Source organism: Micromys minutus (genome assembly GCF_963924665.1).
Source record: "Micromys minutus genome assembly, chromosome: 9".
In the NCBI taxonomy this organism is placed as follows: Eukaryota; Metazoa; Chordata; class Mammalia; order Rodentia; family Muridae; genus Micromys; species Micromys minutus.
In genome coordinates, this window is record NC_137978.1 from 43,378,763 (window position 1) to 43,392,744 (window position 13,982).

A 13,982-nucleotide genomic window follows, 5' to 3' on the forward strand; every position below is an offset into this window, starting at 1 on the left:
TCCTTAACTCCCCATGCCCCTCCCCCAGAGGTAAGTGTCATCATCTTCTTCATCCTACAATGGGGACAAAAACCAAGAAGGAGCAGCTCCAGGCTGCAAGGAGCTATGAGAGAGCAGCTCCCTGGCTCTAGTCTCAAGTGTGGCAGCTTCCTTGCCTGCCTTTATCCGGCCTTAAGCACACAGGGGGGTCACATTTGATTCCTTCATCTAGCAGGAACAGACCTTGGATTAGCAGACTGTGCCAACCAGAAGCTAGGTGGTTTTGCTGTGGCCGTTTCTTTGACAAGAGTTGCCATCCCTCCAGGTTTCCTTGGTCTGCAACCTGTACTATTTATATTTAAAGCCAAAATACAATTACTTACGTCTGTCCAGTGATCTTGTGTGAATTTAGCCCATACTTTCAGAGAATAATGATCGTTCATAAAGCTATCCTTGAACTCTCTCAGGCTTTATACACATTTCCTCTCTGAAACCTGGTAATAGCCCTCAGGGGCCAGAATTTTATTACCCTCCTTTTAAAGATGAGAAAACTAAGTTGCAGAGTCAGTGGTGGGGCAGGAATCTCTTTCGTCTGAATTCTGCCATTCATTATGTGAACTTCACTGCACAGTGTGGCTGTGGATGAGTTTCAGGAATAAGCATTACCCTGCTCTCTATTCTAGAAGGGCAAAACAAAACTCAGAACAGAGCAGCAGCCCTGGTTCCTTCCAGAATATGTGTTCTTTTGCCAACTTCCTGGTGGACAGGAGCTGCCTGAAAATTCATACACTGTTTCTAGTATGCTTGTGATCAACGCTCTTCATCCAATATAGTTATCCAAGAGAATTCAGCTTTGTACAGTGAAGGCAGTTGCCAGCCTCCCAAGCCTTCTGTGTGTTTGAATGCCCACTCCAGGTTAAGGCACTGTAGGTTGGAAGGCCCTGAGGAATAAGGACTGGTCCCTATCAAGGAGCTTAGAGTCTGCTGGGAAAGATGAACACACTGGAAATGACAATGAAATCTGTAATCTAATAAGTGCCACCCACAGGAGGCTCTTAGGCTTTCCAAGTTACAGAGGGAAATGTTACTGCCAAGTGGAGATTAGCAGGCTAAATTTCAGAGCAGAAGTGGCGTTGCTACAAAGCAGGGGTTGGCAAACCCCAGCCCCCAGGATACATCTATTACCTTGCCAGTGTTTGTACATAACAAATGTACCGATTCAGATGTTAGCGCTCACCGTGAAGCTCTGTGGGAACACAACCACACTCATATCCATTATGACCGCTCTCAGGTTCAGCAACAGTATGCTGGAATAGCTGGGACACACGGCATATACTATTTGCTTCCTCTATGGCCCCTTTAAGAAGTCTGCCAACCGCTGGTCTTCCGCCTTGAAGGATGAGTAAGTCTTGGGCTTGTAAAGTCAGAGACAGAGCCTTCCTGGCAGGACAGTGGAAGTTAAGTTATGGTGTCCTGGCAGGACAGAGGCCAAAGAGTGGGCAAGTGTCAAACAGAAGGTTTCGGCCCCTTGTCATCATCCTTTTTAAAATGAAATGTGAGTGTGTGAGAACGAGCAATGTGAATTCTACTGCAAAGAAGGTTTGAAAGTTTGGAAAGTAAAGGATAAAGAGGAGGAATGAGGGGCGAGAAAGGGAGAGAAGTAAGCCTGCAGGAAATAAAAAAATGTGGACAAAGCGAAGTTAGTGGGAGGCAGCCTGGTAGAAGATGGTATGAATGAAGAAAATTAAAAATACCGAGACTAGAGAGCAGTCAGGAATGGGGGTGGGGGAGTCACTGTATCCATCCAGCAGCTACTATTTTTGAGGATAGTGCTACTCTTGTGGCCGTGTACCCCCGGAGCTCCTAGCCTGCTTACTGCGTGGAGGTACTTCGCCAGGATAGTTCAAGCTACAACAGTGTTTGGGAAAGAAAACTAACATTTATTAGGCTCCCACTGCGCACCAGGCACTGCAGGCAATTTGTAAATCAGTTAACCCTCACATTAAACCTGGCGGTAGGGATTACGCCTTTTATGGAGGTAGGACTGGGTCCCTTTGGTCATTACTTCACCTCTGATCCTCGCTCCCAGTGGGGAGGATAATGACCACTTGGAGGGTTATTGTGGACAATAAGGGAGAGGGTGCGTGCACTTCGCCCTGACACGCACTAACCCTCAATCATTAAGACTCGCCTCCGAGACCCCACAGTGAGCCACCGGGGCGGGGGTCACAGGCCACGGGTCCCCGGCCCCGAGCCGGACCCTTTCGAGTCTTCCGGAGGACGCGGGGCGGGGTTCGGGTGCACAAAGGAAGCGCGCGGGCCGCGTCGGCAGCGGCTCCGCCCCGCGCCGCCTAGCCCCGCCCTCGCCCCGCCCCGGCGGAGGCGGCCCGGGAGCGGGCCCGGACGCGCCGCATTGTTTCCGCGGCGCCGCAGCCCTTGAGCTCTCGCCGCAGCTCGGCCGTTGCTTGCCGCCCTCCCGGCCCCGCGCCCCGCGCCCTTTGTCCAGGCCGCTGGGCCCTGCGGTCGGATGCGCCGCGGCAGCCCCGGGCCCCGGCTCGGAGGCTCCCGGCGCGGAGGACGCGGCCCGCCCGGGCCTCCGCTTCAGGCGGCGCCGGGCCGAGGGGCTGCGTAGGCCCCGCCCGGTCAGGCCCGCCCGGGCCCCGGACAGGTCAGTGCTGCCGCGGGGAGGGATCGTGCCGTGCCAGGAACGGGCGCCGCCCTGGGCCTCGCGGAAGCCTGTGGGCCGCGCCGCCGCGCTCGGCCTCCGGGGAGGGCCCGAGCCGCCTCCGCTCCCGCTCGGGGCCTCTGGACCCCATGGTCCCGCGGGGACTTGTATTGATAGGAAAGAACAAGTGGTTTTGTGCCTGTCCTCTTCCATTTTGAGGAGAGCGTTTTCTCGCCCTCCTGTGCCAAGCGAAGGTATGCTGCATCTGCGGGCTCTTTACGTTAAATCCGGAATCTGTGATCGTCTGTTTAAGTTGACGTCCAGAGAGGCAGGTAATGTGCACGGCCAGAATGCGAGCCCGTGAAGTTGTCGCCAGAGCGCCCTATCCCTGATTCCCGCGTCGGGTGCCAGTTTGTACCTGTGAGACCCTCCCTCGGACCTTAGCTGCTGAAGATTTCCCTAGCTTAATACTAACAGTTCCCATCAACTTTCCTTCCCTAGCCAGACCTAGTCTGCTTACCTTTCTGCACTGTCCGCTGAACTCTTTTTCCTGCTTTACAAATCAATGACAGCTTTACCCTTTACTTTTCCCATCCTTGATCCTTAATCCCTCCATTAGCATATTAGGCGGAGAGGATTTCTTGGGAAGTGAACTTCCGACCCAAATCCTCCGTCTGTCCGCAGTTTTCCTAGGATGGCCCCACTTTAAACTGTTCCATCTCATTGCCTGCCTGAGCTTTCAATTTCAGGTTTAGAAAGCAGTGTCACTTTCACTGACTATCAGTGCAGTGTTCACCCCTGGCCTGGCCTTTCTCAGCCATTTGGCCCTGGGGCATTGCTGGATAATCCAATTATCATTCACCTGGGATTTTTCTAACCCCTCCTGAGTCAACCCAAATGTTGGAACTGCTAGGATTTCTAGGTCAGTGTGAACATTACAGGCTAATGAAGCAAGGGAATTTCTTGTTCTTGTATTTCTGCACATATGGGCACACGCTCGAGCTCGAGAGAGTGTGCGCGCTTGCGTGTGTGTGTGTGTGTGTGTGTGTGTGTGTGTGTGTGTGTGTGTACACACCCTTCCCATTCTCCCCAGCTTTTATTCCCACACAGAACTGCAGACCTGTGGCACTGCCTGTTGGCTAGCATTTAGATTTGAGTCACCAGGGATGTAGGAAGTCTCATCATTTTGCCTGGAAAATAGAAGGTAGTTTATTAGCATAACAGCCATTTGGGCGAGAGATTTTTCTCTTGAATCTTCCCACAGCTGCATAGCCGAGCAGCTCTGGTCTCATCCCGTTCTATTTTGCACATTTTATCAGGCTCCTGCTTTATGTGAAGCATTTTTGGGCCCCACAGACTGTTTAATAAAAGATAGTCCCCCAACATCCAGATTGTTTGGAAACCTTTAGACTTTTGTCCACAAACTATTTCCCACCGTTCATTTATGTTCCTGGGTGCCAGCAAGGGTGAGGTAGGGATTTGGCTTCTTCACAAGGGAGGCATGTTCCGCGGCGGGTCGGCAGATGGGGAGTGGTGCTCTCTTGGCACCTGCTCTCTCCTGGCACTGTCATAAGAGTTCTGCTTCCCTGCTCACCCAAGATGTTTCCAGGCTTGTCTTTATATACCACAGAGAACAGATGTCTTCCCCCACCCCCCGAAACTTTAAACTTGAGAAAGCGGGTAGTTTCTTAGTTCACTGTGCTGTGGGTCAGGGGCTGGCAGGTGCCTCTTGTTCCACTCCCTCCTTTCTTCCTTTAATTGTTCTGTGCTCACTGGCTTGGGCCCTATTGAATGTTGGCATTTCTCATCCTGTAGCTGCCTTCTAGCCCTTTGCGCTTTTCTAGGTGTTTGTTTATGGCCCTGGGAGTGGAACCCATGGCCTTAGGCCTTTTCCACTTTCTCCTGTGCTTAGTTTGTCCATTTAGCTCTGCCAAGTGGGCTTTGCACACACTGTTTCCTTCCCCAACAGTGAAGAGGAAAACTCCAGCCCCTTCCTTCTGTGGCAGAAACAGTTTTCTGGCTACCAGGTCTTCAGGCAGTCTGTGTGTGCGCCACACCCTCCTTTGAAGGATCACACTTTAGGGAAGTGTTTGTCCAAGTCTGCCATTGGCTTTAATCTAAGCTGGGTGACCCTGAGATTGCCTTTTCTGCCAAGAGACCCCTTCCCCTAACTCTGACCTGTGCTGCCTGTTTGCTCTGGCTCAGCCCCAGAATCCACTCTTGTTCAGACCACATCCTCTTTCCTGCCTTACTCATTTCCTGTCTCACATGCTTTGGATCTTTTAGTTCTGATTTTTTGGAGGCAGAGGGAATAAATTGGAGAGGGATAGAGGAAGAGATGAGCTTAACATTTGAATCCTCCTTGTGGGTAGCTTACATGTTTTTTCTTGCTCATCTGTTCCTGAGGTTGTCTTTTTGAGGGAAGCACACACAGATAAAACAGTTACTGGCTAAAAATTGGGAGTTTTTACCTCTGTAGTAGAGAATGCTACAGGGGAGTAACTTTTCTAGCCCTATCTTTTTCTTTGCTATTATTATCTAGAGAGGTGGCTTGGCTGCATTCTAGGTCTGCTTTCTTGCTTTATAAGGCCCACCTGTCTCCTTATCAGTTCTTCCAGCAAGACAAAACTGAAAACTAGGGAACAGGGTGGTGATTCTGGACCTATTACATGTTAGTATAAAAGTAGCACAGACTTGAGTGAGTTCAGTTTGTACTGAAGTTCTTCCAGCCCTCCAGTATTTAGTCTCCAGGCATTTGGTACCATGTACAGAAAGAATTCTTTCATGTATGACAGTAATGTGCTATTATAAGTGGTAGTTTCTACCTTAGTCTTGTGCCTCTTGGCAATGGGATGATGAAAGTGATGGTTTGCAGTTGTTGGGAAAAATCTCAAAAAAGTTGTGCTCTCCCTTTGGAGATCATCTTGAAGCAAGGTCTGGTGTGAGCCTTCCATTTTTGTGGGGTAGCAAGGTGCTTTGAGCACTGTTGTTGGGCCTTTGTGTTAGCAACAGAAACCTCTCACCAATGATTTAGTGATTCAGAGCTGGCCTCCCTTCAAGGTAAGGGCCTGAAAGTGCACAGATTTACGATTTAGATGTTGGTGTGGCATGGCACAAACTTTAATAAGAATCACCATTTGAAAATCTTGGAACATGTTTTTTTTAAAGTCTTGGAACTTTTTTTTGTTGTTGTTGTTGTTAAAAACACATGCCACTTAGAATAAATATAATCTATACATTAAATAGATGTAGGTTTCATTTTAAGAATTAATATTTAAATTTTTTATTTTGAGTTCCTAGCTACATCATAATACTGGTTTGATATTTGTAAAGATATTCAGAGGCAAACTATCTTTAATTCTACCTTATATCATAAATACTTAAGGAATTGTTATGAAAATAGCCATTTACCTAGGATAATATTCTTATTAATTTTAGATTTTCTCTACTATTAGTAGCAAAATGGAATCTAACCAACATGACCAAGAAATTAACTATCTTTAATTTTTTTTTAGATTTATTTAATTTTCTGTGTATGTGTTTTGCCTGCATGTATTCTGCATGCATGCCTGATGCTCATGGGAAGCCAGAAGAGGGCATGGAATGAGATCCCCTGGAACTGGAGTTACCACACTTAAGTTGCCATCTAGGTGCTGGGAGCCAAATCTGGGTCTAAAATGTTTTTTTTTACAGCTAACCAAGAGTTATGGAATATAAAATTAGTAGGGAGGTGTGTGTACATGTTCATGTGTGTGCATGTGTGTGGGTGACTACCTTTATTACACGCCTCATTTTTGACACAGTCTCTCACTGAACCTGGAGATCACTAATGGGTATGATTAGTTGGCCAGGAAGCCCTGAGAATCTTTCTGCCTCTGCCCCCTAACACCGGGGTGACAGGCATGTGTCACCATGCCTGGCTTTTTACATGTGCTGGGGATCTGAACTCCTAAAACAAGCACTTTACAGACTGAGTCATCTCCCTAGGATTATTAGCTTTGGAAAATACTGTAGTCAGAAACAACATAACTTAAATAGTAAATTCTCACTCTGGGATGCATTATAACACGACACAGACCCCTTCATAAACTTTACCCCCACACCTCATTATGTGTAGTGAAAGGGGGCATGCTTTCCCTGTCTTTCGGTTTCCAAAAGCATTTTAGTTCAGATGAGTCCAAAGAATACTGTTTGTACATTTGCTCAAGAAATAGTTGCTGTTTGATGTAACTTGCCAGTGTTCTGAAAGGAATCCAGATGTTAGAGAGGCTCATTTTTCTATTTCCACTTTCTGTAAAGCATACACCAGTAAATGTATTCTCACCTCTATGTCCAGAAAAGAGTGCCATCTTATGACACTCCTCTCCAGTAGATCGGGGGCCAGGCCTGGTGCTGTGATGCAGCTACTGAGAGTTATTTTCAGAGTGCTCGCTGCAACCACTCCTGGGCCTCAGACACTGCATACTATTATTCCTAGTTACTAATATGTTCAGAATATGTCACCCAGAGCCACACAGCTGTATTGACACATGAACAGGCAAGCACATGCCACTCTACCATTAGTGTGAAACATTAAGAAGTGGGTTTGTTCCATTTTCCAGACATCCAATTATCAGTACTCAGCAAATGCAACTGAGACCTTAAATGGTAGCACAAAAAAAAAAAAAAAAGCAAGTGACTGCCAAACCTGATGTCTGTCTCATATGTATGTGTATACCCTCTCTATCATACGATGAAATAAACACCAAAGTAGTGTTTCTAAGAGAAGCCATCAGAATTGACTTGTAAAAGTCATCTGGACAGCTGAAGCTGGATGTCCTACATTCTGACCTTGCTTGGCATTTGTTACCTTTGGTGATCCTAAAGTTAGTAGCCAAAAATAATAAAGTTGGCACATCAGGGGGCATGATCACTTCCAGCCTGAAGATATTAGAACATTAATAAAGATTTCTAGATTTCTTTTGTAAATGGAATTTTAAAAATATTTCTTTCGTGATTTAACTTTAGCATTTTAAACTTATTTTCTTTGACAGGGAAACAACTTCCTGGCTTTCTAAGTTTCACTTTAAACCTTATATTCCTAGGTAGGGGTTCTTCCTTTGACTTGAGTCAGAAAACCTTCCTTTGGTTTCTGGGTTTTCTCTGCATTGTTTACTGACGATTCTTAGGCTCTTTATGACAGATGACATAGAAAGGAAATCTTGTGTGTCTTCTTGGCCTCTGCATGAATAGTCTTGGTGCATCGACTTGGCTTTCACTGAAGAGAATGCTTCTGTTCTGTTACAGTCACGCCAAAGCAGAGATAAATAATGGGACTTCCTGAAGACTGACCTCATGTGCAAAGACAAGGCACAGGGTAAACCCTTGGTAGACAAAGCATTGGGGAACAGGAACAAGGCCTCTGGCCTCTGGGACTGGGTGATGTCAGCCTTAGTGAGAGTGAGGTCAGGGCCACTCGTGAGTGTCGTTCGTGCTTCCTGCTTTTACTTAAGTTCCTCTCTGCAGGCACAACAGGTATGAGTGGACGTGTCATAGTTGAAGACTCTCAGGTCTGCAGTAGTTTGATGGTACCACAGGCTAAGATTTAAACCCAGTCTCTTCCTGCTTTTCTATTTACTCAGAACCACAATTTTCCATAAACTTAAACTGACTGAGCACAGAGAAGACTGTGTACCTAAAGCTGTCACAAATGAAACCAGAATGAGCCATGGCCTGATCCAGAGCCAGAGTTCTTCCTGCCCTGCCACCCTTGATCTTTTCCTCCTGGACCTGGGATATCTCTGTAGAGCCTCTCCCTTGGTCCCAGATGCTATGTGAAGTATTAGTATGTGCCAGAACACTGATGGAGACAAGCTGGGAGTCCCTGAGCTGGGCATCGGGTGCTACTCCATGATGGCTCTCCACTGTCAAGCAGAACAGAAAGACTTTGCCTTGCCTATGCAAGCAGGACTAGCCCAGCATTCCTGATGCTGGAAGCCAGCATGACCTGTTGAAAGTCACTTTGCTATAGCTCATTCCACCACCACAGCACCCTCTTCATCTGACCTCAGCCCACTCACTCAGCCTGAGAGCTAGGGAGCAGGTACGGGTCTGGGTGGAACTTACCCACTACTCCCTCGTCCTCAGCTGCATGGGGGCGGGTGGCCTCTGCCTGCTTTGATTGCTTCCCTCCTAGCTCTGGGTGACAGCTTGGCAGACATCCAGCTGTTTACAATTCCGCTTCTGCACACTCTAGCCTGTGATTTGGGGTGAGTCATTCGGGCCCTCTCTGCCTATGTCCTGAGAGATGGCATGAAAGTCAGCTGTACAGTAATGGCTACCAGGAGGGAGGGTTTGGTCCTCCAGCCAAGACTGTAGATAGAGACATTCAGCTCTTACCCAAAATACTGAGCAGCTCGTCTGTCCTCCTGGCCTGCTAACCTAGTCTCAATGAGGTCATCCTACAATGACATTCAGGCTGACTTGCAGTCGCCTGGCTCAGCTACTTTCCCATTCTCCTGGCCAGCTCCCTCCTCCACCCTGACCTGGGTTCATCCAGAGCCTTGTTCTGTGCCTGTAAATCTTCCTGCTGTGCTGGCACAGCAGCCCATGGGACCCTCTGTCACCGCTGTCTCTTCAGAACAGCTACAGTTGGCCCAGAGAAGAAGGTGCTCTGAGCGCAGGCTGAGGCCACAGCCATGGCTTGTGGTCTCCAGGCAACAAGTCTTCCGTCTCACAGATCTATCCTTAGAAGAACTGAAAAGGTTATAGGCATTGGCTCCTCTAGGACTTCAGAGGGCCCAGTGTGGGAAGGAGCCTACAATTTTCTCACCACTAAGAGCTCCCTTGGTATATGCCCTAGAAGATACCATCTTCCAAATGACATTCACTCTTGGTTGGATTCTAAAACACACACCTGTAAGTTGTCCCATCTGCATGGGAGATGCATATGTGATCATTGTCTAAATTTAGTGTAAAAATGGGTGGGATAAATGACTCATCCTAAATTGTAAAAAAACGTGGGAAACATGGCATTAAATGATGGTGTGCGAAGCCTATTGAAAGACCATGTGCTGCTTCCCTTCCGACATTTTGGAATGTCAGCTGTAGTGCACCTGGATCCTGATTAACCATGCTCCTTTTCTTATTAGTTGAAGTCTCCCATCTGGGAGTCACTCACCTAGACCATTGCCAGTTCCCAGCCCTGATGTCCCAGACCACACATGATGCCTCAGCCGCATCCTGGGATGAGTTTACATTTCCTGCCACCTTCTAGGAGTGCTCTCATACTGGCCCCAACCAGTCAAAGCACAGCCCTCCCCTTCCTGGCTGCTTCACTTACACAGCCCACCGCAGGGAGATGAAACCACCATGCTCTGCCTGAGCAGACCTTTGTGGCAAAACAGGCGACAAGAGCAACCTAAGGGAAGAGGGTATGTTTTGGCTCACAGTTTAAGGACACTGTCCACCATGACAAAGTAGGCATGGGGTTGGGAACTGGAGGCCACTGGTAACATTGGGATTGTGCCAACCCATATTCAAGATGGGTCTTCCCACCTCCATTAAACCCCTCTGGGAACATGCTCACAAACCAGCCCAAGGTTTAACTCATACGTGGCTCTAAATCCCCTCAATCCTGAAGACTAGTTGCCTCATCTGAAAAAGTAAGGCCATAGACTTGGCCCTTTCAACTGGATTTGGTCTCTTTACCTCCTGCCATAGCTGGGTCTGTGAGCAGGGTCAGAGGGGGTTGGATGGGGTCTGCTTACCTGAGCAAAGCAACCAACTTACAGCAAGATTTGAATGGTTGTAACCACACTTGCTTTTTAAAGTGTTCGCCCTGTAAGCCTCTTTGTGGAGTACCTAGATTGAACTTCAGCCCACTGCTCTGCCTCTGCCATGCCTGGCTTTACTCTCTCCTGTGAAGGGACCTTCTTGGGGGATTTGAATAGAACTAAACAGAATATGAAGGTTGACCCTAGACTTTTCTACAGGCCTAACCATGCTGCCTTCAGCTTTCCTCTCTGTAAGGTGACCTGCTCGGACCCGCTGTGGCCTCCTGCTGTCTCCTGGATACAGGCTCAGCCGGCATCATTTTGCGGGTGCTTTGCTTATATTCTCAACAGGCTGAGCAAAAGGAATCACGAGGCACATGACAACAGTGCTAAGCCGGGAGCAAGTCTGCCGGAGTGGCTTGTTTGTTGGGCCAGGTTACCAGTTACTTGTTGCGGTAAATATTTAAAAAAAGGTTCTGTTGATACTGGTCCCGTGGTCTCACTCTTCAGGAGCCATTCCAATGTGGAGCCAGGCACCCGGTCCCACACAGTCCTCTACAGCCCAGTAAAATCACGACTCAATAATCAATAACTTATCAAACAGATTTATATGTTAAGTTCTCAATCCACAATATATCCACACAATAAATTCACTGCCAATTAATAAAGATATAAACCACCCACCTAGACGAGATAAAATCGATCTAGTTCACCTTGATCTGAACCATCCTCCTGCCACCTCCATCTTGAGTCTTCCACTCCTTCTCTTCCCCCTTACCAAACCTTTGTTCCCACCCACTCTCTACTGTCCAGTCACGTATCACCTTGACATCTGGTAACTGTGAGGAGCAGATATGTCTCAACAGAAGGTAAATAACATTAAATGCCATAATTGTGGATTTCTGACAATATTGAAAACCATTTATCTATATAAGGTAGTCTGGACTGTCGTCTGTTAACGACTCAGCTGTTCCTGATGAGAAAATTTTTAAAATACCCTCTTAACTAGGAGCCATGAATTTGTTATTTGGCCCCTAATTCCTATGTTTAACCAACTCAGAAGTTTGCAAAGGCATCAATAGAAGCACTGGGTCTAAATCTTCTACTTTAAAATTTTTTGTAACAAATAGGTTCTATACCAATGTAAAGATATGACTTTAACCTAGTTACCAAACGAGATTATGGCTGTACATATCAGTCTGGCTAATTCCTCCCTATTATGACCATTTCTAAAATTCTCATAAAACAACAGAATAACTGCCTTCCCCTCACAAAGTCCAAGGGATCGAGCGATGACTCTTATGCTTATTCAAGCTGCATATGGCAGTTGAGATATGCAGAAGGGGAAAGGGATGAGGAAGCCAGCCAGGCCTCAAGAAGGAAGGCCATACTGAGGGTTGTAGTCTCTGACCTCTGTCCTGGCTGGATCTGTCTGAAAGTCCCTGAGATCAGGAATCTAAGTAGGCCAGTTCAGCATTCTTATGATGAGCTTCATCAAAACTGCACATTCTGCAATATATAAATCTTAAACATTTTATTATCAAGATATCTGTTTGATCCTTTTGAATTTAGTTTTTCAGGCGGTTTCCCAGGCATCTAAAACCGAAACACGCTTTTTAAAAACACAAAGATAAAACCCTTCTCCCAAAATAGCATGTCCTTTATTCGGCAACCAGAATATCTTGTATCTTGTATTCTCTCCCAGAGAAATAATATAACCACAAAACTCAACATCACACCCATTTTGGAATTTAAAACTATAAAAAAACTGTATGATCTTATTCTTAGGTCTCTAATAATCTGTCATGTCAAGAAATCAACTCAAATTCCCGTGGTTCCCACATTAAGAGAATATGAGCCTCTTGTGGTAATTTTAAAATAACCACAAACCTTTGCTAGCTGTCATCTGAGCCACATGGCTTTAGTGGGGTAATTCATAAAGCAAACTAACACCTATCAATTTCTATGTCAATAAATAAACAATGTAAAACCAGGATTTTAGCTCAAGATACATTGATCTGTCCAGCTCTCAATCTGGAGCATGAGATCTTCATTTATTAATAACTTCCTCTATAATATACACCTGTTATTTATTCTGCAGACTTCTATTTTTAATAATCTTAACTTGCAAATATCACCACTCTCTACTTGGAGTCAGTGACTAATTTTCTCTATCTTAGTTCCAAACCATGGATGAAAATCTCCACTTGATTCGGGTGAACTCTGTACTCTCTTCTTCTAACTATAAAAAACAAATAAGTCACGTTAAATCTTTCTACCATCTTTAAGACAAAATAAACCAGCCTTTTCATATATTATCTAAACTTTTTTTAAAGAACCAAGCAGCTTTTAATCTCTGACAGTCTATGTTCAGAGTAGCCTGCCTTCTCACAGCAAGATCCCTACAGCCTACCAGCAGAGGCTGCCTCTCTGTTTCTTTTGTTTAAGGTTCCCTCACTTGAGACATCATGTGACTCAACATGGCATTGATCCCTCTACTTAGAAAATAACATTTTCTCAGGCTAATAATCTTTTTAGTGGATTCATGCCTCATGTTGGGCATTACCTGTTGCGGTAAAGTTTTTAAAAAAGGTTCTGTTGCTGGTCCCATGGTCTCACTCTGCAAGAGCTGCTCCAGTGTGGAGCACCCAGGTACCCGGTCCACACAGTCCTCTACAGTCCAGTAAAATCACGACTCAACAATCAGTAACTTATCAAACAGATTTATATGTTAAGTTCTCAATCCACAATATATCCAAACAATAAATTCACTACCAGTTAATAAAGATATAAACCACCCACCTAGACAAGATAAAACTGATCTAATTCACCTTGATCTGAACCATTCTCTTCTGCCGCCTCCATCTTGAACCTCCTGCTTCTTCTCTTCCACCTTACCATTCTCTACTGTCCAATCATGTATCGCCTTGACATCAACCTACAGTTACTGTCTGCTTAATTTCTTTGTTAATTTCATTGGCTTGTTCTCATGCTGTAGCCAGCCAAGACATCCATTATCAGCCTCAGGTTACTACACATATACACACACGGGGAAAACCCCTCCACATTCTTTTTTTTTTTTTTAAGATTTATTTATTTACTATATATAAGTACTGTGTAGCTGTCTTCAGACACACCAGAAGAGGGCATCATATCTCATTACAGATGGTTGTGAGCCACCATGTGGTTGCTGGGATTTGAACTCAGGACCTCTGGAAGAGCAGTCAGTGCTCTTGACCACTGAGCCACCTCTCCAGCCCACCCCTCCACATTCTTGTATAACAGATAGTTAATGTGTCTGTATGTCTCATCTGGATATAGGAAGAACCTGGTTTTGAACTGGCCAGGCTTTTCAAGGGGTGGACCAGCCTGATGTCTCTCCTGCTGGCTAGACAGTGTTTCTGTAGATGCCTTCCTGCCTCTGTGTCTAGAGGTCATCCTACCTTGACATGTTTCTGGATCTAAGTTGGTGCTTTAACTCTCCTGTGCTGAGGAAATCCTCCATGTTGACCAGGCAAGAGGATGAAAGAATAGTATCTGTCATAGGCAGGTCTGCAGAAATACCACTTGTACAATAGACACTA

The 13,982-nt window shown here is 46.1% G+C and overlaps 1 protein-coding gene across 6 annotated transcripts in view; it reads left to right on the plus strand.

The window, feature by feature from the left end:
* The window catches only part of PHC2 (polyhomeotic homolog 2), a gene marked incomplete at its 5' end in the record, with an annotated part of 50,199 nt that overhangs the window by 21,252 nt on the left and 14,965 nt on the right, over positions 1-13,982 (plus strand). Inside the window, one exon of one of the 6 annotated variants that reach the window (XM_080920927.1) lies at positions 2,395-2,647. The exons of the other annotated variants lie outside the window; for them this stretch is intronic. Of the gene's footprint in view, positions 1-2,394; positions 2,648-13,982 lie in introns of those variants that run through there. 6 annotated transcript variants of the gene reach the window in all.